Consider the following 15,187-nt stretch of genomic DNA (forward strand, 5'->3'; position numbering starts at 1 on the left):
CACCTGTCAAATCAAATCAGTAGTATTGTTTTCCCAGAACAGTCCTTGACGGCTGAGTGACAATTCCATCACCCTCAGACAGACGGTGCAGTTAGGCAAACTCAGATTTGAACCTAGTCTTGCCAGTTACTGGCTGTGTGACCTTGGAAAAATTTCTTAATCTATCTAAGGGAAAGAGTCAAGACAAATTCCAGAGTTGAGTGTCCATGGCCTGTGGGATTTCCTGCACCCCCAGCATTTGCAAAGATGAGCTGGGTTCATTTAAAGGCAACAGGATGGGGTGGATTAGAAGCTATAACCCATCTCTCGGGCACGACAAAGAACCTCAAACAGAGCAGAGCTTGGAGTTTGGTTTTGACTTTAGCATTAGCTGTCAACCAAACTGTACTTGGGGAAGTGGAATACAGGCCAGCAATCAGCCATAAAGCTTGATCTGAAAATCAGTCACTGGACATTAGAGGGTTTTTTGCAATCCTGCACATACACCACATGTATGTGTACTGAGTTGATGCTGGGAATCCCAGGATTAGCTCCACACCCTTGAACTGTGAAAGAACTGTGGAAAGCCCCGGATGTTGCTTCCTCCACACTGACCCATGGTAGGAAATTACCATGCTATACCCTTCCAAGCTTTTACAGATTGGGGAAATGGAATTAACTGACATTTCTGAGAAGTCCCTGTGAGTCACTTAGAAGTTCAAGATTTCAAATTAGATATTGGCCTCTCACATGTTAAGCTGTACTCTGTACAGTGGCGAGTCCTCTGTTAGTTACACAGGTAATAAAATGTCAATAGCGGTACAGAGATTTGGTGGCTACTTCCCCAGAGACACTATCTTCACTTTACAGAGAGTTCAAAAGGAGGCCTTGGAGGGCAGCTTCTTACCAGAGCCATTAGTAGACACAGAAGTCCCAGGATTTTGGGTACCATTGGTTTGATGTGCCGGTAAATCTTTGCAAGAGTGAACATTGAAGGAGTTAGAACATGGCAGCCTTATCATTTTTATGCTCTCTGAAATAGGTTGCATTATTTGACTCTCTGAAAGTAAGTTTACTTTAAAAAATTAGTGTGCATTTTTATGACAAAGGAGGCAGTGTTTCAATAACGCAGTATGATTTGGTGAATCATTTCGGTTATTACTTATATAACAGGTATTTCCCCCAGGCCATTCTAGTCATGGGACAGAGATGGGATGTCCTACTGTGGCAAATCGATTTTTCTGCTTCCCTTGCCTGTGACCTGTGGGAACTACTGTCTTGATCCAATCCTTTCCCCTGCTCAGCCAAAGGAGAGGAATTCTCGAGGAATGTGGGCGTAGGAACTGCAGTCTTTCCCATACACTTCATCTCTGTCTCTGACAGCATCAGGGGTTCCTGACCCTACTCAGGGCCAGAATCATCTGCCAGTTGGGCCTGTTCTTACTAAATGTTTCATACACCAATTTAGAATCCTCGTTTCTTCTTTATTCCAGTGATGTGGCGCTTTCTCTGCTATAGAAGATAGGAAGATGACTGGCCCTATACCCAAGGATCTCTCTCAGGGTTTCTGTTTTCTCTTCTGAAGCATCCTGTATCAGCCAGCGTCAGCTTGCTCTCCTCTTAAGAGGACCGAAGCCACTAGGACTAGTCTTGCTTTGCCCTCTTTTCTTCCCTTCACGACAGTCTTAGGATCTCTCTCTCCTGTTATTTCTTCCTGATTTCATCAGTACATTCCTTCCAAAATAGAATGAGCAAATTTGGGGGCGGGGGAAGAGCGGATAGAGAGGCAGAAAGGACAGGGGGTTTTTTTTTGTTGTTATACTTGTTTGCAAGGGAGGAATCCAGGATACCAGCACACAAAATAAGGAAGTTATTCAGATCTATGTATAGCCTCAACTCTGGCTCCCTAGGAAGCTTTTTCTGTTTGTTTTGTCTTGTTATATTTTGTAATTAATAGACTTTGTCCTTAGAAAAATTTTTAGGGTTAGAGAACATTGAATAGACAGCACAGAACGTTCATTTATATCCTTTCTCCTCTATACTCTATGAGGTTTAAGTACTCAGTTTTGGAATTCAGTAACTCTTGGAAGAATAAATGCAGTCTTACAAATATGCACAACATTTCTAACGTGCTGAACCACTGAGAGACGTACAAGGAAATTAATAAAATCAGCATTCGAAACAGGTCATTAGTCATCTTGGCCCACAGTTTATATATACTATACACCTTCACTCATTCAGATAAGAAGCACAAATAGTGAAAATGATCATTTTATAGTTCAACTTTTTTTTTTTTTCAGTTTAAGGGAGGTCTAGTATAATTGAGTAGTGTAACAATAACTAGAAGTTTCTATTCCCTATCTCCTTTTCCATTTGCTTCTGTTCTGGGTTCCCATCCTAGTCTAGACCATTTGTCCAGAACCACAAATTGATTCTTAAAAGCTATCTGCGGTTGAAGTATAGGAGCACAGTGGGAACTCTATTATAATAAACTGTGTGTGGTTTCATTTTTCTGCAGTTAAATTCCTAATGCCTTTAAAGGGTCAGCAGCAAGTTCAAAGTCCTCTCTAATGATGTAGTAATGGTTGAAATAGTTGGTTGAAAAGGTTGTAAATATTTGTTGATTGATTGTTGACAGAGAAAAAGGCTTTTACTCTATCACAGTGGCTGGGAGGATCTGAAGAGAGGAAGCTTTTACACACCCATTTCAATTCAGCTCTTTTTATTTCTCATACTTTGCATCCTAGACATACATTTCAAGGGTAGACTTTTTATTTCATCTTCAAAAACAGAAAAATTAGAATAAAACAATTTTATGTTTAAATTTCACTTTACACCATAGGTAAATGTAGAAATAGTTGCCAACTTGGACACAGCTAAGTATAGCTCTTCATGAATAAGAACTAACTTTTACTTTCAGTCCACTGAAGGGAGCTAGTGTAGGTGGAGCAGGCAGCTGCTGATGTCATGAGATTTGAATATTACTAAGAGACTTGCCTGCACAAAAATATCTTTCCCCTGGAAGTATCATAGATTCTGAAAGGCAGCCAGACATTAGAACTGCTGTTTTGGTAAAAGACATTGTCTCCACTTGGTGACATTTATTCTTTGGGAAAGGTAAATGTTAATACAGTAGGAAAAGTGTGTGTGTGTGCATTTTGCATTTTGAGATCATTGTAGATTTACATGCAGTAGAAAAGAATAACATGGAGAGACTCTTTATACCTTCCACTTAGGCTCTGCATCTTTCCTAACTGTAGTACAGCATCACGACCAGGAAGTTGACATGGATATAGTCTGCAACCCTTATTCAGATTTACCCAGTTGTACACACACTATTCACTTTCTCCCTTTCCCTGACAGTTTTAAAGAATGAAATTGTCTTTCTCTTTTATTTTTCATAGAACATCCTTCACTTTAGGTCTGTGTTATGTTTAATCTAGTGCTTTAAAAAATTTTTTCCACAGAACCTTTTTTGAGTGCTGTGATTTGAATGTTGGTGCTGCTTCAGAATGCATACTCCCTGGTGTGACAGCCTGAAGAGGTGGAGAGCCTTCTCAGAGAGGGGGCTCAGCCTCATGCTTGCCACGCCCATGTCTTTTTCAAGCCTCTCTTTCCAAATTGTAGAGTAGATGGCCTTTAGAGTTCCAATCATCTACTAAGAGACTTAAAAGTAAGATAATCTATTACCTTTAAAACTCAGTACAACTCAATATTATTGCATTAGAACAGTAAAATCTTGTGTCAGATTATCTTTTCCTAAAATGGCCATAACAGCATATGCACTACTACATGATTTTTCAGAACTAAGCTACTTTGCACCAAGAGATGGAATTTATTTCCCCTCTCATTGCTGGACTGTGTCTTCTCCAGGGGTCCCAGAAGTGGTGTTGTGTGGCTGGAGGCCAGGTTATAGAGAGGATACAGCTTCTGCGGGGCCCTCATCTGGAAGGCAGCCACAGCATTGGGAAGGAGCCTAGGTCAAACAGACAGGCCACATACATATGTTCCAGTCAGCAGCTCCTTTGGGTTTCCAGCTGATGGCTCATTTTCATTGAGTGAATGAGCCCTTCAGAGGATGGCAGCTTCCAGCCTTCAATTCTTTTAGTGTCAGATATCTTGGAACAGATTCAAACCATCCCCTCTGTGCCCTCTCCAACAAATTCCTGACCTACCGATCCATGAGCATAATAAATGGTTGTTTACACTGCTGAGCTTCTTGGCATTTTAAAAAAATTCAGGGTCTTGTTGTATTGCCAGGCTTGTTTTAAACTCCTAGGCTCAAGTGATCCCTCTGCCTCAATGTCTTGAATAGCTTGGACTACAGCATGCATTACTATGCCCAACTTCGCTCTCTGGTAATTTGTAATGTTAGCAGGGTCATTACAGAGACTATTGGCTAAATATAATACTGTATGCACTTGATTATCCAACAGATAGATATCGTGAGCCTCCTCTGATCAAAGTTTGCAGCTAGCTAGACTCGTGGAGTTTGCTTTAAAATTAAAACACAAACATATTCTTTGTCCTTGAAGAGTCCAGTAATGTAGTAGAGGAAACCAAATATGGAAATGCAAAAGCATGACTAACAAAGTGTGGAAAATGACAGAGAAGGTACTGGACAAGTAATTTAGGGGTGTGAGCTGGAGGGTTTGATCACCCTGAGTGGAGCAGAGAGCATGGGCTTGAATATGGAGCAGCACAGCACCACAGCACAGAATACGTGCTCTGGAACTGTTGATTTTCCTGGAAAAAAATTCAAGTTGGGGACTGAAGAAAGGTTGTCAGGAACTTGGAGAGAAAAGATGAAGGTATTTCAAGCAGACTGGAAACAAAATGTTGGATCTGAAATACTGGGCTTCAGTTACTAACAATAGCAGTATCAGTCCCTTAGGTGCATAACTGCATACACTGTACAAAGCATGTTCACAGACATTATTACATTTAATCTTCACAAGCACCTCATGAAGTAAGTTTTTCTAGCTTCATTTTGTGGCTAAGGAAACTTAGGCTTAGTGGTATATGAACCACTGACGATTTGGTAGAAGTTTCTGGCAAAAAGAGGGATGTACACATAGGAAAAGAGAACTGAGCATCTTCCAAGGACTAGGCATTTTGCATGGTTATTTTCACATAATTTGTTTATCTAACAATCTAACATTTAATTTTACAACAACACTGGGGATATTTGCTATTATTTTTGTTACATAGACAAAGAAACTGAGGCTCAAAGACATCAAGGAAAATTAAGACCTAGGAACAGACATTTTCAGATGTGACAGCAAGTCCAGCAAGACTCCTGCATTCCTGTGGCACGGAGTCTCTGCTCTCTCTACATGGTTTCAAACAAATCTCCCTTTCACATTTTCACAGAAACATCTAGATATTGCCTATCTAAAGCACTAGAGGCATTAATATGGCAAACCAGTGGGTTTAACCTTTCAAAACAAAGTTAGTTGTTTTGTTTCAAAGAATTTCCAGTTGGTAGTATGAGAGGGAAATCTCTCTCTCTCTCTCTCTCTCTCTCTCTCTCTCTCTCTCTCTCTCTCATAAGCTGGAGTATTGCCGATATAGCCAACAGTACAGCTACAAACTACAAATACGGCCTTGAAATATCCATGAACATCTTTACTTACAAAATAAATTGCCCTTTCAGGGAATGTTTTATGATTCTACAAACTTAAAAGTAATATAAAAAATGGGAAATTCACTTTCAAACTATTTTGCGTTGTTTTCTACATTTTTACAATTAAATCTGTTCCCGTTCCCTGAGAGCAAAGGGCTGTTGCTGAGAACAGTGAGGCTTGCTGTGATGTTCTGAGGCACCAATAGGTGCCAGATCCTCTATCCATCAAGGGTGCTTTCAGATTTGCCATCGGTATTGGATGGATCACTGCAAGCCCACAATTTCTAAATTATTTATGTAAAAACTACTCTATATACATGATGATTTCCCATACTTCACTGTCCTAGGTTTTCCTTTGCTAGATACATGGCCATTTGTTTTTTGGTTGTTGCTACTGTTGAGATATTTCTACTAGATGAGATTGCTCTAGGTGAGATTAAGTCCTAATGCTTTATTCTCATCAAATGGCAAGCAGCTCGAATTGTATAAAACTAACCACTAAAAAAGATCTTTTTGCAGTTCTGACTTGCATAAAGCAAGTTGTTAATTGCTCTCTCTCTCTCTCTCTCTGTGTCTCTCTCTCTGTTAATTGTCACTGATAATTGCCACTTCCCAGGGAGTGACAGAATATGGGAATGTTAGGTTGATTGACTTCCCTGTCTATCTTAAGTCATTTGTAACAACAAATGGATATGCAGGAGCTGGTAGGCAAATGAATTTATGGCCTTAAATTTTACTGCTTAGGTTGAGTTTACATATTCTGTATTAGTTGTTTAAGTATTGTGTCCTTGTCTATTGCTGTAAGTCTGGGCAGTTATAAGTTGTTACATAAGATCTATTGAAAGACAAAGTCTTATCTCTAGAAGTTGACTTATCATTTATATTCTCTTGCATTTATACTTAGGAACTATCAAACAACTTGATGCTAATACATTTCTTGGTAATTTTCAATTACTTATAAAATAATGTGTTAGCAACAGAGCTTAAGCCACATTGAACAAAAGATTGGAAGATGTTGGTAGATGTTTCATAAAGAGTATTAAACTTGATTTAATTTTTGCCTCTACTTACTGGTTCAGTCCTTAAGGAAGATGAAGAATCCTCCCTTTCCTTGAAGGTTTCATTTCATAGACACTGAATGACAGTTCTTTGTTCCAAGTGAAAGAAAATTTACCTTTAAGTATAATCATCTTAGAAATGATAGACTGAATAACATGAATGATAATTGTCATCCAGCAAAAAGATAGAAGTTTCACCCAAATTCGCCTATTCCATCTTTTTACCAAATATTCTGGAAGCACAATTCTGGTTCTCTCTGCTCACCATGGTTACTCCAACCTCTAATCACATGCTGACTGTGAAAACATTCAAAGTTGTTGATATCATGATTAACAAGACGATTTTCATTATCTAGTGATACTTAAGTCTCTCTCAGTCCACATTTCCTGCTGTGGTGGTGAGTATCTGACTTTTATTGGCACTTACTTAAAGAAAATAATTTTAAGGGTGCAGTAAATATATGCTGAAAAGTCTGAAGCTGGCCACTGGGTTAATCTTAAACAGGTTTCAGTTCTATAAGTACATTTGCAAACCTTAAACAGCAGTTAGTGTAACATATTTTAATACTTTTTGGAGTATGCAACAATCCCACAAGCTATTACTGAGTAGAGACGATGACATTTCACAAGTTTCCAAATTTGGATTTATTGAACTCTTCAAAATTGCAGTGTCTTTTCAAACTTGCTTTTATCAGTTATCATCATCACTGTTTTCTTTATTATGGTTGTTTCCAGCAATTTAAATAGAAAAATATATTTCAAGGTGAACTGTGTACATGCCTGCATATAAGCACAGGAAATAGCATTTTAGCTACACGTTTCCTAGCCCTTGCCAGTGAATAGAACCATCGTTCTATATCCAGGCTGCATATCATACTCACTTGTGGGATTTAACAAATAATGTAGATTTTAGGCCATGCCCTCAAAATTCTTGTTCACTAGCTCCAAGGTGGGGGTCCAGCCATCAAATCATATTCATATTCGTGTTCATACATATACCAGTACTGGATTGAACCCAGGGCCTTCACACTGAATTACATACTTAGCCCTTTTTTATTTTTAGACAGCATCCTGCTAAGTTGCTAGTTGCCCAGGCTGGGCTTGAATCTGCTGTCTCAGGCTCCCAGAGTGTTGGGATGACATGTATGTCACTATACCTGATGCAATCCCCAACTCAGTCTTCTGATTTTTAAAAAAGGGTCACACAGCCAAGCACTGTCAGTGAAAGCATTTAGACATCAATGGTTAGTCACTTTTCAGAGATGAATGACAGAAGGAAACAGAAAAAAATGGAGCCAGCCTTCTTCAGTATGAAGGGAGCTGCCTAAGAAGAATGTTCCTCTGAAAAAATACAGTGCCATAAGGGCAGCTGGAAGTTGACCAACTTCAACAGAAGAGGTTTCTGACTTCTTCCTTTCAGATCTCTCTCCTCTGGGGGATGAGGCAGGACTCTTCCTGTGTTAGCTTTTTGTTACTGTAAGGAATACCTGAGATAACCAAGGTTTATTTTGGCTGACAGTTTTGGAGTTTCAGTGCATTGATCAACCTGCTGGTTTGGGGCCTGTTTCAAGGTAGTACATCATGGTGGCATGGTGTGGTAAAAGTGCTCACCTCATGACCAGGAAGCAAAAGCATGACCAGAAAGCAAAAAAGGAGAAAGAGGAAGAGCCTGGGGTCTACAGTCCTGTTCAGAACTAATGATCAGAAAGAAGGCTTCACACTAGGCCTTATTTGAAAGTTCCCACTACCCCCCAGTGGCACAAAGTTGGGGACCAAGCCTTTAACACACGGCCATTTGGGGGGCCTTCTAGATCTAAACTACAGTACTTCCCTATCCTCTTTTTCTACCATGGTTATTTCTGTTCCTTTACCTGGACTTCTCTTTTCATTATCACTTAAGTCCTATGTTTTGTCTCTTTTGATCAGCCCAGCCTCACTGAAGCTTTTTCCAATCTCTTGAACTTCTGTTGTCTTATTTAATACCTTAAACTGTATCCATCTTATTATTTTGTGGATGTTAGTTCTAGCTTTCTAAATAATCTTCAAAATTTTTGTGGAAAATATATTTGCCTAGCCTGCATTTACATCTTTCCCTTCAGGCTAGCATGCAAAACTCTAGGCAGAAAGGACTGCCTCTTAGGAGCAGACTGTTTGCATATATGAAGTAGAGAGCAAGGGAGGTCATCTTCAGTGGTTTGTGTGCTGTCAACATAAGGTTCAATCTTACCAGCTGCTCTTTGCTTTCCAGCAGAGACATACAAAACACATGGATTACTTTAATTCTCCATTGACTTTCCTTGTTGATCCATTTAGATTTAATTTTTTTCCTCCTCTCCAAATTGTTTACATGGTTCAAACCATCTGGGGAGCTTTAGAAAATCCTCATATCCAGACTACACCTCAGGCCAATTAAATCAGAATTTCTAGGACTGGGGCCAAGGTACTGGTATCAGCATTTTTTTAAAAAGCTCCCTAGGAGATTTCAATGTACAGCCAAGACTGAGAACCACTGTTTCAGATCAAACTATGTAAAATCTGATTAGAAGAACCCCAGACTGGAAGCCAGTAGTAAATAAATAAACATGCAGGTCTGGAATTTCTTAATGGACACACCATTAAATCCTGTGAACTCCCTTCTGATTGACTGTTCTTTTCCTAACTTGTTTAAGGGACACAATTTCCAGTGAACTTGAAACTACAGTCTGAAAAAAATCATATGCAAAAAATGAGGCTCCTTGCTGCTGCAGGATTCAGGTACTCACTGTTCTTTTTGGATTGTCAATAACCGAATTGGTAGCCATTATTGAGATTTCAAATTGAATGTCATTTCTTTGACCAACTCCAGTAGTCCACCAATGTTAGAAGCGCTACTCATACTTTCTGAAACCTCGTTTTCCTTTATAGAACTCATGTTAGGTAGAAATCTGAGTGATTATTTGCTCCTCAGACTGCCTTCCTCTCCTCCTGCCACTAGATTTTAAGCTCAGTGATAGCAGAGACTGATATATTCATTCTTGAAAAGCTTGCGCCCATCAGAGGGCACATGATAGGAGCTTAGTAAATACCTGGTAAAGGAATGGTGCTTACAGTGCTAGTTCCTGGTGGGTGTTTATTGGGGTGAGAGAATGACAGAATCCTGTGACCCTCTGGGGAACAGTTTCTTAACAGTAAGATAGTGTAGTGGGGGAGGCATCAGTCACCCAGTTTTGATCAGTGACTCTCAAATATGACCTGCTTATTAGAATCACTTGTATGTTTTGTTGAAAGTGCAAATGCCTATGTTCGTGTCCAAGATATTTGGGATCAGAAGCATGATGTCAGTACCACAAATAAGTCTGCTAGTCGATTCTGATGCCCTTGGCTACAGTTCAGTGTTTATAGAGTGCTGCTTTCGGCATTGCCTGAAATGACTTTTAGAAGCACTGTCAAGTTTGGAGCTTGGGGCATCTGTAAATCAATTATTCTTTTTGTTCTGTACTGAAGTGGTGAAGGTGAGGTTGAAAGTTTTCTCTGGAGATGACATATCACTTTACTTGACAACTCTGGAAGGATAATGCCCTCTGTACCATCCTTTCTGTTTAGTAATGTAGCTGGCTAAGCCCATGGGTTCTTAGAAATCACTGTCATAAAGTCCAATGATAGTATAAGAAATGTATCAGTGTAATGCTTTCTCCAAATTTTTGGGAAATGTAATCACGTTGGCCATAGTCCGTGGCAATACTGATCTCAGTGGTGGTACTTACACTGACAAAAATAGGGTCAGAATTGGCCGTATTTTTATATGCATATATCTATTTTCAAAACAACTAACATTGGAAATATACTAAAGAAAGCATTCATTTCAAATCCAAAGCATTTGGATTGATGATGAGAAAGAATATACAGATTAGGGCAGGGGATGTAGCTCAGTGGTTCCGTGGCCTGCCTTGCAAGTGCAAGGACCCGAGTTCAATCTCTGATACCCCCACTCCCCCAAAAAATCAGGGAAGAAAAAATATGCAGATTATAAAACTCTTAGCTATTCAGAATCTCTCTAGCAAACTCAACTAGGCAAATAGAGAAAATAAGGAAAAAAAAAAAAAAAGAAAAAGCCCTCCACATACAAAAAATAGGTATGAAAAATTCATATAGTTAAAAGTGCTCTTTTTAAAAGAGAATCTATTTACTATAACTTTAAACATAATCTAACTGCTTTGGGGAATCATGACTCATATATGACAAACTCAAGACATCAACATCAGAGATGCATAACACTTCTTGAGCTAAAACAGCCCTGTGTTTTAGTATCTCTATTCTTAAATGCAGTAGTTTGATGGTACCATTTACATGTGCTGTATCATTTAATATTTATTAAAGAATGAAAAATCCAAGGAAAATAATGCTCCCATTTTAAATATTAGGAAACTGTGTGCCAGAAATATTAAAGAACTTGATGATGTCACTCTGAGTCCTATGTAATAATCTTTCTATCACGTTCCCTGTAAAATACAGAACAATATCTGATAATTTTAAAGATAATCTGGGATCATCAAGCAGAGTTTAAAGTTTTGCTCTTAGTTTAAAAATTCAATCTACAATCTACTCCATTTTACAAATGTTTCCATGAGCAATAGTTAAATTAAAATACCAATGCCTGAATACCTGAAGGAGTAAATTTCTCTTAAATGGAAAAATCATTTATGTGAACTCTTCATTTAGTAATTCAGATGAAAAAGAATCTTAAGCACCTACAAACCTCACATTTAGTGTAATACAATAATTGTATAATCATTTATTTAATATTTGTATCTATCACAAGATTGTAACTCACCACACCCACACCCACCCACACACACACCCCCACATTTTAAAATGCACTTTCTGTCATTATTTATCTCTTACATTTCTTAAATGAATGCTGAGTGTTATGGGCTATTTATTATTTACATGGTCTATAGACCATTCTTCTGTGCTCAAAAATGGCCCTGGAAAGGAAGGGAAGGAGACAGCAGCAGTCAATTAAAAGTAGAGAGGTATTCTTAGCAGACAGATAGTATCTACCCAAACTGGAAGGGAGCCGAGGCATAGTTATAAACCTCATTACCACAAAAAGTGGTCTAGGGGTCTTGGCTTGTGCTAAAGTTCTTCTTGAAAATATATATGGTGGTACTATTATAAGAGCTTCTGTAAGTTATGCCTTCCACAAATTCTTACCTTGTACTTTTATCAGTTTAGTTCTCCAATCCTAGGATCAGACATTTTCCTGATATGAATCGGCAGAGAAGATCCCATATGTTCTCTGTGCCCATATGTCAAACAAAGGTTAACATAGACACCCACACTGACAGATGTTATCATTCTGCAACTGTTTCATTCATTACCTTATTGATGATATTTTTTGTAGAACTGGGCTAGACATTGTCCTTTGGCTTTCTTGGATTTGGTATTTTTTCCTAGGATATTCTCAGGTATAGAAATTTATGAACAATATACCTCTGCATCCATATCAGTATTAAAGAAGTAGTTTCTCTGGATATTACTGTGCCATGGAATTCTTTATGCTATCTGAAACTACTGCAGAGTTATTTTTCTTCCTCTGTCTTAAAACTAAGAAAATCAATTTTGTTACTACATCAAATTTTTCCTCAATTTCTTATCTGCTAATTTAATTGATTAAGTGGTAATTTTTATACACGGATAGTCCCCAACTTGTGATGTTTCAACTTTTTATTTTTTTTGACTTTAGGGATGGTGTGAAAATGACATGCATCCAGTAGAGCCCATAGTTAGGGACGTGCAGCGTGAAGCTTGGTCACTATGTGGCTCCCAGTTAGCCATGTGATCACTAGAATAAACAACTGATCCTCTGCAGTGAGCCCTGTTGCTAAGTATGATGTCTGGGTATGCTGTTATTAAATGCACTTTTAATTTACAATATGCTCAATTTATGATGTGTTTATGGGGATGTAACCCCAACATAAGTAGAAAGGGATCTCTATATCCACAAATTATTTGGTACCATTTCCTTCAGGAGTGGAGTCTAATTCCTTGCCATTTGAATGTCTGCCAGATGTGAGAATTCAGTTTTAACAAATAAAATAAGGCAAAAAATTGTGATTTGTGACTTCTAAGCCTAAATCATAAAAAAAAAAAATTACCACTTCCATTTGTTCTCTCTTGGATTACCCACTTTGGAGGAAATCAGCTGCTATGTTCTATGGGTACTAAAACAACCTTGGGACACACCTGCAGGGGGAGGAACTGAGACCACCGACCAACATGCTGTGGGGAAGATTCTCTCACAGCCTTGCATCCTCCAGCTTTACCCAAGCCTTCAGGTGGCTGCAGCCAAGCTGATGTCTTGACTATAACCTTGAATGAACCTCAGGCAGAACTACCCAGCTGAGCCACTCCTGAATTCTTGACCCTAGGAAACAGGAAGGGAAAATATACGATTATTGCTTGCTTAACAGCAGTAAGTTTTGGGGGACTTTGTTAAATGACAATAATGTAGTTCTGTTGCTAGGACAAGGTGTTGTCTTAATTCATACCACAAATATTTATTGAGCATCCAATATGTGTCAGGCAATCTCGTAGGTGCTACATATACTAAAATGAACAGAGAAGCATAATTTGTGCTTCCTTACAATCTTGTGATAGATAAAAATATTTTTTAATAAAAATATTAAATAAATAATCATATAACTATTTTATCACAGTAAGTGGGGGGTAATGGGATTGAAGTACTTAGGGTTCTCAACCCAAAGGCCAGAACAGATGTCCCTGAGGAACTGACCTTTGACCTGGAAACTGAGGAGGAAGGGACAGGAATTGAGCAGATGAAGGGTCAGTGGGGACAAGGAAGAGCTTTCCAGGCAGAGAGACCGTGTCTGTGAAGTCCTTGTGCAACATCCCAACTAAGAAATTTCTCTGCTAGAAACTTCTGAGAGATGGTTCATTCATTCACTCAACTTCAAAGAAATATTATTGGAGCACCTGTTACCTGTCACTGTTCTAGGTACTGGGGATAAGGGTTGGTTTTTGTTTTTGTTTTTGGTACCGGGGATCCAACTCAGGTTCTTGCGCTTACGCAGCAAGCGGCGAAACCACTGAGCTAAATCATCAGTCCTGGGGATAAGGGTTGGAAAACCTAACCTGTGAGTGCCAAATGCTGGAGGCTCAGTGTGGAGAGATTTGAGAGTTGAGAACTTTAGAGGAGCCCAATCTTAGGGGAGACCCCACTTTCATGAGCTTTGTCACCATAGAGCCCTATCAGGCTCTCACAGTGAAGATGAGAAAAAAATCCCCCTGAGCTTCTGGCTGGTGAGAGGAAAATAGTTATTTTGGAGCATGTCTGGAGCATTCTGTCCATAACAAGGCCTGCCCTCAAAAGAAATGATTCTACCAGAGCCTGGCCTTCTGTAGCTATCCTAGTCTATCTCAGCCTAAACTACTGTTGACCAACTGACCTTGGGGAAGGGAAATGCCCAGCTTTGGCCTCTACTAGTCTCCCTGTCTTTTAAAAGGAAAAATCAAAGCAAAACTGAGAAGGCTTGTGAGGGCCAAAGCTCAGAGGCAGGTTCCCTGAAAGACTGAGGCCAGTCCTAGGACTGTAGAATACTTCCCTTCTTCCCTTACCTCTCAATTCATCACCATTTCAAAAGGGCCCTTGTATAATAATAGAAAGAACCGTGCATCTTGGAAGACATTTCAGGAACCTCCAGGAAAACCCAGAGACAACAGAGAGACAGAAACAAGGACAGCAGAGGTAAGTCTGACATCTGCCACCTTTACCTGTGGCAAACAAGAAGTGCAGTCTGTCCCCTAGCCAGATAAAAAATCAGGTGTGGTCTACAAGTGTAGTGAATGTTAAAATTTTTTTCAAAAAATTATTACAGTAAAAGACACATTGCCATTAAGCCTCCTCAAAATACTCCCCCTTGCGTCAAACAGACTTATTTCATTGTCTTTGCCACTTTCTAAAGCAGTTCTGAAACTTTTTTCTTTCTTTTTTTTTTTTTTTTTGGTGAGTGTCTTTAGTTGTGCTATTGTGGCTGCTTCAATGGCCTAAATCAATTCAAAACGTGTATCTTTCATAGTTTTTTGTTTGTTTGCTTGTTTTTGAGACTGAGTCTCCCTATGTATTTCAGGCTGGTTTTGAACTCACTATGTAGCCCAGGCTCGCCTCAAACTTGTGGTGATCCTCCTGCTTCAGCCTCCTGAATCTTGGGATTACAGGCATGTGCCACAATGCTTGGCTTTTCATGGTCATTTTGACTCTGGGCAAGGTTCAGAAGACACATGGTGCCAGTTCCACTGCATAAGGTCAAGGAGGACACACTGTAATGTTTTTACAAACCTGCCTTTTCATTGGATGGCACTTGTAGTGCATTCACTGTATTTTTTTTTCGCACTTTGTAAAGTCCTTCACAAAAGAAAACTGGCAGAACTGCTTCAGGGAGGGGCAAGAATTATGGGGTAAGTATATTTAAGTCAAGAGGGAGTATTTTGAGGGGAATTAATGGCAATGTCTTTTACTGAAATA

At 39.1% G+C, this 15,187-nt stretch overlaps 1 protein-coding gene across 7 annotated transcripts in view; it reads left to right on the plus strand.

Moving 5' to 3' along the window:
- LOC110345194 (uncharacterized) overlaps nt 1–15,187 on the plus strand; it is a 105,241-nt gene that overhangs the window by 56,458 nt on the left and 33,596 nt on the right. For 5 of the 7 annotated variants that reach the window (XM_087207521.1, XM_087207522.1, XM_087207523.1 and 2 more), the window contains exons 2-3: nt 9,333–9,417; nt 14,326–14,410. The gene's annotated coding sequence lies outside the window, so the exon portion shown is untranslated. Of the gene's footprint in view, nt 1–9,332; nt 9,418–14,306; nt 14,411–15,187 lie in introns of all 7 variants that reach the window. The other 2 variants (XM_087207524.1, XM_087207528.1) reach the window with 1 other exon arrangement.

Source organism: Heterocephalus glaber, unplaced genomic scaffold (assembly GCF_053883595.1).
Source record: "Heterocephalus glaber isolate CG9 unplaced genomic scaffold, H.glaber_assembly_v1.0 deba00000809, whole genome shotgun sequence".
Classification (NCBI taxonomy): domain Eukaryota; kingdom Metazoa; phylum Chordata; class Mammalia; order Rodentia; family Bathyergidae; genus Heterocephalus; species Heterocephalus glaber.